Genomic DNA, 13,078 nt, shown 5'->3' on the forward strand with positions numbered 1-13,078 from the left:
ACTTCACGTTAAAGCAGCCTGCTTCCTCTGCACACCACAGAAGAAGAACGGGAAATGATTATTTTAAAGTATCTGGGGAATTTTAAGATACTCCAGTGATGGAGGCTGAGCAAAGAGTCTGCTTAGCACTCCTCAGAAAGGGCAGTGTAGAAGCAATCTCCAGCCTCAGCCTCCAGATAGGCCGTTGCAGAAGGCAATGGAGACAAAAGCTGCAGAGCCATATGCCCAGGGCGGTATCAGCATTTCCAGGGGGAAACCTCTCAGTTAATGCCTTTGTCTTGCCTGTCCCAGTAACAGCTCCTATGCGCACAGGACTTTGCAACCTTGCAAGACAGATCTGCAGTAATGAGTTGAAAGCAGAGAAAGAGCACATGATTATCACTGGTCTTGTAGAAATAGCTTGATCATGCACACGTGCACTCTCCTCCATTCAGGTGTGAGCACCAAGCTAGAAGACTATGCATTTTTTTCAAGAGTTTGTCCCTTAATCAATTATATATGGTGTTCTCAGGTCAATGATACATTTCTGAAAGAGTCCTTAAAAGAGTCCTTGTACTGCCAGCAGCTGAGAGGAGAGAGCAGTTGTGAAATGAATGTGAATGAGGTGATCAAAATCTTGGCTTAAATCATCTAGCATAAACCAGACCTTTATCAGTGTCTGCACAGAAGCAAGAATGGTATTGACTTTTCTGTAAGGGGAAAGCACATTGTACAGGCTAGCCAGGATAATAGGATCATTGCCTTCAGCCTTGCAACCACAAGTGTGTACCTGTGAATATTTCAAGCCTGTGGGAGGTGAGACACCACCAGCAGTAAGGAGTAATGGAGGAGTACTATTCATATTATGATCATAGTGATGCAGAAAAACTGAGGGTCTCACAGTGAAGGCACTGAAATGGGATTCAGTGATTTCAGTCTCTACCATGATGTTGGCTTCTTTGAATAAGTCACTTGTAACGTGGGGATAATAATCCTTTGTCCGTTTTTTCCCTTGGAGGTGAGAAGCTCTCTAGGGCACGGGCAGTAGCTTGCTATATGTTTATGACCAGCAGAACTGGGTTACTAGAGTAGAGCAGGGTGAGCCCCATGTCCCTTGGCTGTGGCAGGCATCCACTTAGCCCAGGAGTCCCCAGACTCGTCCAGCAGTGGGCAAGTGGGGCCGGCCCCCAAGCCTGCTAACTTGGGCTGCTGCAGGCATATGTACACTCCCCTCACTGCAGCACCCAAGCCCTTCACAACATAACATATTTATCCACCTGCCTCCTGTGGGACATGGTGAAGGGATGCTTTTAATGGTCCATGCAAGAAGTCAGTGGAGGAACACGGAGCTGCCCCAGGCCAGGGCCCCTGCCAGCCAAGCACCTCCTTGCTCAGACTTCAGTGTAGCCTCGTACTGCAGCGCAAGGACTCTCTGTCCTCTCTGGGTGGAAGATGGGAAGTTTGGACCTTGAAGACGCTCTCTGCCCTCGGGAAAGGTCTCCCTCTTTCCAGCCAGAGGTGGTGATGCGCTGTGCTGGCACCTGAACCCTCACCACATATACATCTCAGCTGAACTATTTCAAACATGGGCTTGGCCTCGTCAAATGCAGCCTCATTTCCACATGAAAGGGCTGGAGAAATATGAAGCCAGCTCATCTGTATTGATAAGAATTTGGCATTACTTTCCCCTAGTTATCTAAGCTTTCTGTGTACATTAATCACAATGAACAAACCAAGGAGGGGGGAATGCATCTTCTCAGCTGTCTTTCCCTGAGCTCAGGCAATAAACTGGTTGTGGTTTTTTTTTTTTTCTTTCTTTCTCTTTCTTTTTTTTTAAACTTCCTTTTTCCAGTTCCACTCTACTGGAGCCTGATTGCTCCCTCGCCTCTGCAATCTGGATGCCTCACTCTTCTTGCTACAGCTATGATGCAAGCACTCGGCTCCCGTGTTTGCCAAACCTGGCATGAGTACCCACTGCTAGTCTAGACACCAGTCTAACTGCAGCGCTAATGCTAGGTTTTAACAGACTGATCTCTGCGTTTGTCATAGCTCTGCCCACAGTCATTGCTTTGATCTTTATCCCTGAAAACCTCAGCCATTGACAAAGGTAAAATGAATTTCTGTCTTTAAAAGACTTTGATGGCATCCCTTTGTTTTGTTTTGTTTTGTTTTTTTCCTCTCATTTGCTCTTCCATAAACCTTCTGATTACAGCTGCAAACACAGTACCAGCTAGAGTTCACTCTTTCTTGCTTTCTACTGTACAGCCATTTAACTATCTAAGGGGAAAATCCTGGGACACTTCTTCATGGACAAACTGCCAGTGACTGTAATGTAAACTTTCATGGGAGTCAGAGACAGAGGGCCCTCTGGATTTGGTCTTGTACCTTCTTAAAAAAGCAAAACAAAACAAAATCATCTTGAATAGGGCCAAATGCCAAAAGCAGAAGAGAATGAGAACTATTTGATATTAGATTTCTAGTTTAAAATTTGCACTCTGCTAAGTATTATTATTTGCCTCCATGTACTACCTAGAGGTTGAGCTGAGACAAGGGCCTTCTATTAGACATTGTATAGACACGTTGTGAGAGATTGCCTCTGCCTGGAGGTGTTTATAATTTAAATAAACATGACGAGCAAATCAAGTGTTACTAGCTCCATCTTCTAGATGGGGAACTGAAGCAAAGGAGCATGCATAACTTGTCCAAGGTCACTTAGGGAATCAGTGGCAGAGACATGATGATCGTAGGGCTGCAGATTCCCTTCATGACTGCGGGTGATAATTTTACCTTTGCTAGTGAGCTGTTTGACTCCAAAAGTGATGGCTGGGGTATCAGCATGCAACGAGATAGCAGTGCCTCTCTTTTGCAAGGTTTACTGCAGCTACACTTTTCCCTGCATTGAGCTGCAGGATTTAGCTCATGAGGGAGGAACGCTACAGAACTCAGCAGCTCAGCTGCTGTTAGAAAAAAGTCAGCAGCTTTTGAGCCAGATTTTTTTTTTCATAGGATTATAAAAGCCAAATGTGAGGTGTGTCATCCCTTTGAATGTACTGGAGGAAACAACCTACATTAGGGACCTTCAGTGAGGCACTTCCACCAAACTGATGGAGGAGCATCTATGAATTACAATGAAAACGGAAGGGGAGGGTCCTTCCACTGGGCCCAGGATTAGAGCAGGAATTTAAAGAGCTTTGGTTTAATATCACACACATTTTAAAAGTAAATAAACTCAACAGGAGAGGCTTTGATTATGGGATATACACAGTGTGATATTTGCACATTTGTAAAAATCTTCCAAGGACTGAGGGTGAAGTCCAGGTTTATTGAAGTCAATGGGATTTTTGCCATGGTCAGCCATGGGGCCAAGCTTTCTCCCTAAACGCTTTCACATGCTTTCCCCATTTTGTAGCACACACTCAATGCCAACGGGATTCAACAGCTGCTGGAGCGGAGGGCAGTACGACAGTGAATTATAACTGCTCAGGGAGGGGAAGTCCAGAGCCCTTATGATGCTCAGCAACTCTGAAAGCACAAGCATGGGATTCATCCTTGCACAGCCATCCACAAGGCAACCCTCGCTAGCAGTGATGTCCAGTCATATAGCCCATCCAGAATGGCTTTTGGGTATCTAGTGTACAGCTAGGAGACCTATTCGGTCAAAATGGGCTTGTCCAATGAACAAAGAAATCTGCCTTCACAGTGACTGGTTCCAAATTTAAGCTGGCTGAAAATTTCCCAGTTGTCATATGGAAGCATCACACACACACAGAGACTTAGAAATTAGGGGAAAAAGTGTGTGTGTGTGTGTGTGTGTATGTAATATTTTAGATGGAAATATGCATATATTTTATGTATTTAGCACCTAAATATATGTTCCCACCCCCCCAAAATTATATTTTCCTGTTGTTCCCAACCACTTTACCAGTTGACTCACAGACACCAAATGTTGACAAAAATGTGTTAGAGAGAAATGTTGACAGTTTTCCATGGACAGTTTTCTGCAGTCTCGGAGAAGCTCTACTCAACATTTCTTTTGAGATTCCAAGGAATTTGATTAACATTTTGCTGCTGCCCATTTCTAACTATTCTGATTTCAGCCAGGACTCGAGGAGCACTTGATGAGTAAAGCTCTTTTGTTATTTACAGCCTTGTCAAAACGATGAAGTAGCAGGAATCTCCTCAGAGAGCAATGTATCATAGCATTTTTAAAGATGATTTCCAAATCAAAGATGACTTCCAAGGAGCAGCAAGGTTGTAATCCTGGAGCCAATCAAGCCAATGGCAAAAGTCCCACTTTCTGGATGATATTCTTAATAGAGCCTCTGAAATTTTGGAGCTTCATAAATTATGGCTAAAATGTCCTGTCCAAATTCAGCATCTGTGTGCCTTATAGAGGCATGAACCTAAAAAGAAGTGATGAAAAATGTCTATTTTTAAAAACTAATATCCTTGTTTGTTATGAGACCAAAGGGAAAATGGACAATTCAGTACTTAATACTGACACCTGCCACTTGCAAAAATCTCTCCATTGCTAGAAACAAACTTGTAAGAGCTTGGAAAATTTTGGTCACCCCTTTTTTTTTTTTTCCTCCTTTGCTTCCATTTTGCTCACTGTTACCGCACTCCAGTAACAGCACTGACATTGCTGAGATGTGATGATGAAGTTTTTTCAAGTACTAGTTCCAGGTGAGATGGCAACGAGAACTGCTGTATCTCTTACCAAAACAAAGCAAAAGACATTTTTGCCAATGTTTTGGGATATAGTTCTTTGGTCCTAGACACAGAAATTTCAGTCAGAGCCCCCATAAATATCCCTGCCACTGAAATTTGATTTCCCCATTCTTTGCTCCAACTGCCCACTGGTTTTGAAAACCCAGCTGAGCTTGGGACAGGAGGCTGTGAACACTTTCTGGTCTTTGCTCAGTGCCGTGCGCAATGACCTGGGTTCCCCAGCAAAGCAATAAGGCAGTCAGTTCAGCAAAGGGCACGTGGCAGACAGTGGGGCACCTGGTGGAAATATGGCCCTTGTGCCTGGTCACGCTGTGCCAGCAGCCCCTGAGCCCTGCAGCTCACCTGCGAAAGGAGGTGATCCTGCAGGCTTCTTTCCCCTTGTCACAGTCTCCCGTCACAATGGTAGGGACAGGTTTGTGCCCAGTGTGAAAGAACAGACGTGGAGCTGACAGGCCACCCAGGGCAAGTATCATATACGCTTGATTGGAGTATTATGCTTCTGTTCAAGGGGGTTTGTGGACACCTGTGGAAACAAGGTAGCGAGCTAGGCAGAGCCTTGGTCCCAGCAGATATGGCAATTCTGACACTGTTATGCTCTTATGTAAGGAAAATCCATTTTCCCAAAGCAAACCTCAAACAAAATAGCCAAGCCACTTTGCACAATCCTATTGCAAACAAAACTAACACACCTTACAATAAATCCATTACTGATCCTTACTAGAACAAAGTGATGTTCCTAGATACCTCATCTAGAGTTGGTAGCTTTTTTTTCCCCACTGTTGTGTTTTGGTGATAGAGAAGGCATTTCTCAATTGCATGGAAAATTTTACCCTCCTAAATTTCCAATTTTATTGAAAAGTTTGAAGTTTTCTTTAAGAAAAAAGTTAATTTTGGCAATTCTTTTTGGCATGGGAGATTTCATCAATATTCCCCTTTCCTCCATCACCTCCAAAAAATACGGAAGTAAAATATTAACTGAAACAAACAAAAAAAGCATCCATGTCAACAGTTTCCATAGGGGAAGGGAACATTTTCTGGCTGGTTCCATCATTTACTCCTTATGTTTACATCTGATTTTGATACAGATCCCACCTCCACAGGTGGCTCTGCTGCCCAGGAGAGCAGCATCCAAAGCCAAGTAAGGCTGAACTAAGTCAAGGCTCAGCACTGACTGTTGCAGCTCAATGCTATGTCATAATAACAGTAACAACAATATGCTGAGAGCCTGTTGGAACCTATTTAAAATGAAGACTAGCACAGCTGAGCTGCAAGCGCCACAAACAATGATTTCTCTTAGAGCCGTATGTATAGAAGTTGGCTAGGACTCAGGGTGCTCAGATGCAGGCTGGGCCAACAGAGGAAAAAGTCCACTGGATTTGCAAAAGTGAACGGAGCTAAGCGCATTGGGGTAGAGTTGAAGCATGGATGAATGGCGCCATTCAAGCCCCAGAGGAGACCCCCAAGCGCCAGGCGGCACAAGGAGATAAGGAGTCCCCCCGGAGAAGGGTACAATAGGTAGCACTGATGAGCAGTGCCTGGCGCTACTCCCACAAAGGTCACAGCTGTGGCCTCTATTAACTTTTCTTCACTACAGCATTATTGAGAATTAGGCCAAGATACTCTATAGTAATGCTTCTCTGACGCAGACCTTTCATGAGAAAATGTAAGTATTTGACATCCCCGGCCTAAGAAGCTTACAAGCTAAGATAGTCAAAGGCATCGTCATTGTATTCTTTTATATATCTATAAAATGGCTATAACTAGACAAAAGCTAATGGCTATAATTAGACAAAGGTCCCCATACTGCAAAGCATGTGGATAATATTACTCATGTGAGTAAAATGATACACATGCCTGAATGATTTGTCTAAGCAGTAAAGGGCAGAGGCAGGAATGAAACCCCGTTCTCCAAAGGTGTGCCCTGTGCTTCGCAACAAGATCTTCCATCTGGAAATAGAAATAATCAGTGCAAATGTGTCCACTCTGAATTGAGAAATGTTACATGTATTAATACAAAGAGAAATTCTTTTTATTACGGTTCCATGATCAGTATCCTCTTGGAGCTGAAGTGCTCTCATACGCTCAGCAGCCAGGTTCATCAGAGAACCAACTCTCCAGCATGGAGACATTGCTGCTCTCACTCATTTCTCTATTTATTTTCAGTTTCCCATCCTATCAGCTCAAATGAATTAGGGTGGGAGGAGGTAAAGCAATTGGAATGGGCAGTTTTCAAGGCTGCGCTGAGTATAAGGTAAGAAAATATCATAAATTTTATTTCATGACTTCTTGCCAATTGTTAGAAATGTGCAGTCCATATGAATTCATATAACAAGGAGGGAATGTTGGGAAAACCAATAAAGATTTTGTGGTCTTAACGATAATGAATGTAGTTTGATATAGAGTCTGTTTTTCACTGCATGGCAAAATGAATCATAAAATACTGGACCTTGAAACTCCTGCATTTTTTAACAATAGCCTGGGGACAGTTTACAGTGTAATGAATTGTAATTAACCCACCTTCAAAATCTTTTATGAGTATTTTGCCAATTAGCTTCGCATGCTTGCTAATGACTCATGGCCAGCGCATGTCTTTACAGAGCAGACTTTTACAGCACAGCTAGCCTGTTAAGTCAGCAGAAGTATGCAGGACGGTGAGGTATACGCAGGTAAGACCCAGCCAGTCCTAGCAACGTAGATATTTCAACGTTCAAACAGCCTTTGCTGCTCTCTCAGACCCAAAATAACTGTAATAATGTATAGCGACGTCAAAAGGCTTTGGTTTCCAAAGGATTGCAAGGAATGCAAAGGGCTCAAGTCCTGACATCTGTTGTTACTTAGTACTAACATATATAATGCTGCTAATTGCTGAGCCATCTTTGTTTTCCTTACTTAGCACTAGGGTTAGAATTATTTTATTTTTGTGGTTCATGGCTTCCTGCCACTTGCAACACAAAGTCCACTCTAAAGAAAATAAAACAACTACCAGGCTGCCTACTAGCATTGTGTGGAAGGCTGTGGTTGTTTCTCCCCCCTCCTCTTTTTTTTTTTTTTTTTGGAATTAAAGGGGAGTAAGGAGAGACATTCTCAAAACAGAGTGAGAGGAGCTGGGACCAGACCAGCATCACTCCAGCAGGCTGCACAAGTTGGTATCCTGCCTCCAGGAGAAGCCAGGAGGAGATGCTGAAGGAGAAAATAGAAAGAAGGAGGAGGTACGGACTGATGCTTCCCCTGCTGTATCTTCCTCACTTCAGGCAATCAGTGGTTTATGGACTTCCTAAAGCATAGGCCGCATACAGACCAGTATGTTTTAACAGCCACCCATGGATCTATGCTCCACAAATTTTTTTTTTTTTTTGATCCCTTTCTCAAGCCATTTATAACTTTTGGCCTCCGCAACATCCTGTGGCAATGAGTTCCACAACTTAATTATGCTTTGTATGAAAAAGTACTTCCTTGTGTTGGTTTAAACCCTCTTGCCTGATAGTTTCATTGGGTACCCTCTAGTTCTTACAAGAAGCAGTGATACAGCCATTCCCTATTTGCCTCTTTCTGCATCATTCATGATTTGATTCACTTTTACAGTATCTCCTGCTTCTGTCATCCCTTTTCACGCTGAAGACTCCTCATCTATTTAGTTTCTCTCCTTTCTGGAGGCTGTTTCCTATCTCTCCTCATCCTGAATGCTTTTCTTTCTGCATTTTCTAATTCAACTCAAGCTATCCTGAGTTAGGTGGCCAGAAAACGTACTGTCATCCAGATACAGTTTCATCAAGGAGTGCTATAATAATGTTTTCTGATTTGTTTTTTTTTGCCTCTTTGCCAAATCATTCCTAATGTTCTAGTTGCATCTTCTGAGGGACTTTAAATGATATCTGCAGAGGACTCCAAGCTCCCTTTGCTAAGTGTTACACTTAGGGCGCATCAGTGCTAAAGTATAGTTAGAGTGAGTTTTCGGTGTGCACTCTCCTTTTGTTGACACTGCACTACATCAGTCATTTTATTGCCCAGTCACTCAGGATTGTGAACTCTTTTCAGCAATGCTTTGTGGCCAGCTTTAGTTTTACAATGCTGAATAATTTGCATCATCTGCAAAATTTCTCATCTCACTATTCATCTTTTTTACCAGGCTATTTATGAATATGTCTGAACACTATCAAATTAGGATTTTAGTGACCTCAGTTCTGAGTAATGCACAAAGCCCTTTTTCTCACACAAAGTGCGGCAGACGTCCTAGCTCAAAGCCTTGATGGACCCACCAGTAACCTCCCATCACTGTGAACAGAGCTTAATACCCATCTTCCAAAAGACAGCTTTCAACTTGTTATTACTCCAGGAAAGAGCTTTCTTTCTCATCCCATATCACTGAGTCTTGATGCAGATAGTTTTTAGGCTTGTGCATTTATTGGCGTGACCCTCCTAATTCCTTGTCTGAGCATACTATCAATATTAAGTGGGTAAGCTGGAGAAATCAGTGATAAGAAGTCCCATCTGGTATGTCAAGTACTTCATTCCATGGCCCAGGAGATGTCATTTGTCGGCCTATTATTTTTAATAACTATCAGATCATCTGTCCCTGATAATCCTGCTTTCCCTGCAAATCATGCAGGCCATCAAACAGAGGGACCACTAGTTAGCAAGAAATACTTTCCTCTGCATGCTCTGTTTTTTAGTTGCAGGCGGGGTGCATGGCCATCCATTTGTAGGCTACTGAATGGTGGAGGAGCACATCAGAGCAGAGGAATATTTTTCCATGTGCAGTGACTCTCTGAGAGCTTTGGCATAGTCTGGAGGCAGAAATAAAGATACGGTGATGGGGCAGTTGGTTTCCTCAGTCTGCTGGGACCCAGCATCAGCCCGATGCTGAGGAGAGGGCTGACTTTGAGAAACAACTGAACAACCCTCCCCTGTGAGCCAGGAGTTTGTCAATGCACTTAACTGGGATGACTTAAGCGCACTAATCACGTATGAAAATTCATGCTGATGCTAACTCTGAAGTCTGATCCATCAGCCAAAACTCAGACCTGTGACTCGGCCCTCTCATAGCCTGAGAGGTGCAAAGGCCTTATCGAGGGCACCCTTGGCTTTCTGCCTTTGCTTCTCCTTATCAAGGCAGTGCAGCTAAAATCATAAACCTTTCCTGCCATTCCCAGTGTGTGTTCATCCCCTGCTGAAATTTCTTCCATGGACTCCTTTACTTTTTCTGCTCCTTTTTCGTTATCACCTCTTTAGCTACTTTCTTTAGCTCCCTTCTCGTTCCTCCTCTTCAAATGCCTTGCATCAGTTCACCTGTACCAACATTTCTCTCCTCTTTGCCTCCCACTCCCTGCCAGAAGAAAACCTTCTGCTGCATCTGATTTGGTCTCATTAGAGTCACCGGAATTCCTGCAGTCATCTTAACCTCATATCTCTTCTCCAAACTATTCCAGTGCCCAAAAGCTCATCACCTAAGAGCCAAGGTAGAACTTAAAAAGTCATTATTTTGTCTGAGATTTTGTCTGAGAAAAAAGACAATATTTTGTCTGAGATTTTTCAAAAATATACAGCATTGGCCTAACTGGGCTCTCTGTGGACTTTACTGAAGACAAGCCTAGCAGAATTTAAGAAAATCTAGGTGGTTTTTTTTAAATTTCTCCCTGCTTGTCACACATTTATATCATATACAATTTTTACCACAAAGAGCTGTCCATTGTCAACATTTCGTATATGAATAAAATCTTCGATCGTTCACATAGTCCAGCAGATTAAATCTTCATGAATGAGGTGATTTTGAATTTATTAACAGAATTTAAGATCATTTTAATGCAAGTTGTGTATACTTGAATACAAGTTCAGTACAAGTTGAATACAGTGCTCAGTGGAAATTTCTGTCCCCACCTCCAAACACTCCTTCTCCTCAAATCCAGGGAATAATGTTGCTCCTAACTCTGAATTTATGTCATTTTCCTTTATATCAGCATAAGCGACCAGTCTGGTCACTTGCATCTGAAATAATCTGCATTTTGGATCTCCCTAAATGTTTCATGAAACTGTTATGCCATGTTTCATCCATGGACAATTCTCACTCTGCTACAACAATTTGCCAGATCTAGAATCCCATATGTTTACAGGTGAATTGCGCACCTTCTGCACTTAATTCCCATAGTTTATCAGCAATAAACACAGGATCTGTCCATAATTTCCTGTTGCAAGAGACGGCAGTGTTTTGGATGGCAGAGCTGGTTTGACGCACCTGAATGACAGCTCTTCCCGCTCCCAGCTTTCCTGCCTTCAGGATTTCCCAGCTATGCTGGGAAACGAGTTCATTTGAAATCACCCTGCCTGCACACGTGGCAGCTGAGAAGTGATTTTTTTTTTTTCTCTTTGTTCTTTACCCCCACATAGATCCTCATTCTCCTGGAGGATCAGCTCTCACTGCAGTGTGAAACCCCGCCGGCTAGTTAACAGCGGCTGGTCATTTCCTCGTTTCACAACATGTTGCCACTTCTCGGTTGCCCCAGATCTTTCTCACTCTCCTGTAAGTCAGCTGTCTAAGTGGTTTAGCAGGAAGGGCCAAACCTGTGATGCACTTAACCCGAGAGGACACCTCATCCTCGAAAGTGGTGCATTTCTGAGGTGTCCCTGGAGGGCAGTGACTCATGTTTCCCCTGGCTCTGATGTGGTGCAGGACCTTCCACGTGAAGTTATCACGCCGTTTCTGCGGGGGTCTGCCTTCCATCTTACCCTGGAAAACCTGCTTCTTGGACGTACAAGGAATCCCCTGCAGAAAACTGTATCGCAAATATGAGAGCCTGTCACTTACAGAGATCTTAACTGCTGTAAATGCAATCTTTTGCAAGGAGAGCTGACCATTAATGCTTGAATTGTACAAGTCTTGTTGTAAATCTTCAAATGGAGCTGAGTAGCATGTTCAGACCAAAGCAAGAAAAAAATGTAACATCAACATATTGCAAAACTTGCACTGATTATGCTACACTGTTCCTAATTAAAACTGCAAATTTTCAACATTTTTTACTTTTTCTCTTATTAATCTAATGGTAGGTTTGCCTGTATGCTGTCCAGGACTAGACAGTCTGTACTTGTCCAGGTTATGGAGAAACATTATTTCTGTATCAAATGAGCTCAGTATCTCCACAAGTGAGAGAGACTATATTTACTAGTCTGGATTCTTCTATGCATACTACGGCCTTTTCTTCACGGGAGCCTAATCCTAATCAGTTTAGTCAATGGGAATGGTGTCATTAAATTCAATGAGAGCAGGATCAGACCGTGAGTTATTTTAGCCAAGCTAACGTGCCACAAAAAAATGTGTTGAATCATTTATTAAAACAAAAAGAAAAAGAAAAAGAAAGAAAACATATGGTTAGATAATCACTGGGAATTACTAAATACCTGCAGAGGATAGTTGCAAGCATGGATATTTGAATTTTCACCACAGATTTCTTGGGTGTTTTTTGCCCAGCTGCTCTGTCTGGACAAAAAATTTGGATGATGATCACTCAGGTAATGTAATCTGAAATCATGTCGCCTGTCTTGCAAACTGAGGCGAAGGAAGAGAATACTTCATTCCTGCCTAACAAAACACAAATCAAAGTTCACAGTTGCAGCATTTCTTTCTAAGCAGCACAGCTGCCTGTAACGCAGCTAACTATGTGGGGGGGGGGGGCTACATTCACTGAAATTATTGCTGTTCTGACAAAGTACTAAGATATGGGGTTGCGGAGGGAGGTTGTGCTTTTCCATGACTGAGGAGCATAAAAGCAACCAGTGTTCCCGTAAAACAGTAGAAACTGCATGACCCATTCACGCTGGGTAACACTAACGCACTGCCGTGCTGATCTGGTGATCAAAGCCAAGCCATGTGTATTGAAGATGGGCCAGTGCAGATCGTATCAAAACTCTCCGGATGGATTAAACACCATCACTGATTATTTTCTTTACTGCATTAGCATTTAGCCTCTAAAAATTGGTGGAAATGTGAAAAAGCTGGAAGTGGCCACTGCGTCCTTCAGTAAACTGCTGTCCATTTCACAACAAGCTAATAAATGCATTTGTATGTTAATTCCACATTGGCTCTTTGTTTAAAATTTTACTCCTTTTATTCCTGACATTACTTACAGTTAAAAAATATAGATTGATAGATAGATATAGATATAGATATAACACTTTCTCCATACTGACAATCTGTATGTGGAGCAGCTCCTCCACCGGGGCCAGCAGAGTGGCGCCCCTTGCGTTGGCAAAACTCAAATGGGGACATGCCTAGTAAGTGTGGTTGCAAGGAGCAAGAATTTCAAAGTATAATTTCCCAAGTGCCTCTTCATCTTCAGAGGTGTCTAAAGTAGGGCAAATGTGCCCGAGAGAGTGACGA

At 42.8% G+C, this 13,078-nt stretch overlaps 1 long non-coding RNA gene across 1 annotated transcript; it reads left to right on the forward strand.

The window, feature by feature from the left end:
- Positions 1-6,873: 6,873 nt before the first annotated feature.
- LOC104143460 (uncharacterized) lies at positions 6,874-12,861 on the forward strand. The gene is made up of 3 exons (XR_693919.2): positions 6,874-6,961; positions 7,775-7,919; positions 11,092-12,861. It is a non-coding gene; the product is annotated as an uncharacterized lncRNA (long non-coding RNA).
- The last annotated feature ends 217 nt before the right edge of the window (positions 12,862-13,078 follow it).

This window comes from Struthio camelus, chromosome 3, assembly GCF_040807025.1.
Source record: "Struthio camelus isolate bStrCam1 chromosome 3, bStrCam1.hap1, whole genome shotgun sequence".
NCBI lineage: Eukaryota > Metazoa > Chordata > Aves > Struthioniformes > Struthionidae > Struthio > Struthio camelus.